The sequence below is a fragment of the Pteropus alecto genome, unplaced genomic scaffold (genome assembly GCF_000325575.1).
Source record: "Pteropus alecto unplaced genomic scaffold, ASM32557v1 scaffold8, whole genome shotgun sequence".
NCBI classification, from domain to species: domain Eukaryota; kingdom Metazoa; phylum Chordata; class Mammalia; order Chiroptera; family Pteropodidae; genus Pteropus; species Pteropus alecto.
The window spans coordinates 7327352-7328628 of record NW_006494609.1 but is presented as its reverse complement, the minus strand read 5'-3'; positions in this window follow the sequence as shown (position 1 = coordinate 7328628).

Below are 1277 nucleotides of genomic sequence, written 5' to 3'. Positions count from 1 at the left end.
AATATAAATATTAATATTAAAATATTAAAGAATTATATTTATCAGAGGAACGTAAAATAAAACCAAAAATAGATACTATATAGGTACACTATAATGGCTAAAATAAAACATACTGACAATACTGTTGGTGAGGATGTGAAATGACCACACAGCTCGCACATTGCTTTTGGGAATAAAAAATGGTACAGACACTTTGGCAAACAGTTTTGCAGTTGTTTATAAAGTTAAACACCCACCCACCATATAATCCAGCAATCTCACTCCTAAGTATCCAAAGAAATAAAAACATATTAATATCCACACAATAAATTATACAGAAATATTCATAGAAACTTTGTATGTAATAGCTAAGAACTGGAAACAAATCAAAGACCCATTAAAAGCATTATGCTAAATAAAAGAAGCCAAATACAAAAGACTATATGATTGCATTTACCTAAAATTCTAGAAGAGTCAAAACTACAGTGATAGAAAGCAGACCAGCATATTTTAAAGTCTGGAGTTTGGGGAAGAGAATTAACTGCAGAAGGAGAAAGAACTTTTTGAAGTGATGCAAATATTCTGTATCATGACTGTGTGGTATTTCTATAACTGTGTACATGATTGGATAATCTCAACAAATTGATCGTTTAAGGTTGGTGGATGTTATTGTAGATAAATTATTCATTAAAAAGCTGATTTTTAAAAATTTGTAGAAGAAAACTAAATTGTCTTTCATGAAAGTGAGAGTAATATACCCTTTTATTCAGAAGGTAGTCTAATGCCTCTTGTTACTTTCTGAGGACTCAGAGTGAGAAGACAAAATGAAAGAATTAAACTCTCAAAATTTTCCTTAGCTTTGGGGAAAATAACCATAAAATATAAGTCCATGTGTTCATTCACCACAGAAGTAAGACTGTCTTAAAGCATATTGTTTTGTGTTTTTGGAACATATTTCAAACTCCCTTAAAACCCCATTCTAAAATTATTATTTTAGGTTCTGTTTTCACTTGATATTTTAATAATTGGAGTGTCAAGGTTAATACTATTTATTAGTGAATATGTAGATATTCTGTGCTGTGTCATTGAGGAAACATTCTCTAAAAGAAAAAAAAAGCTCCGTTTTCTATTGCTTTTATATGTATCTGTCAGAAATGACAAAAATACACTTTGCTTTATTTTGTTATGATTCTGAAGTTTGTGGAAGCCTTTACATTTATAATATGATCTTTGAGAGGAAGGCTTGTTTACTTTAAAGGATAAATGGCATTTGCTTAGCTGTATGTGCTATACTAGGT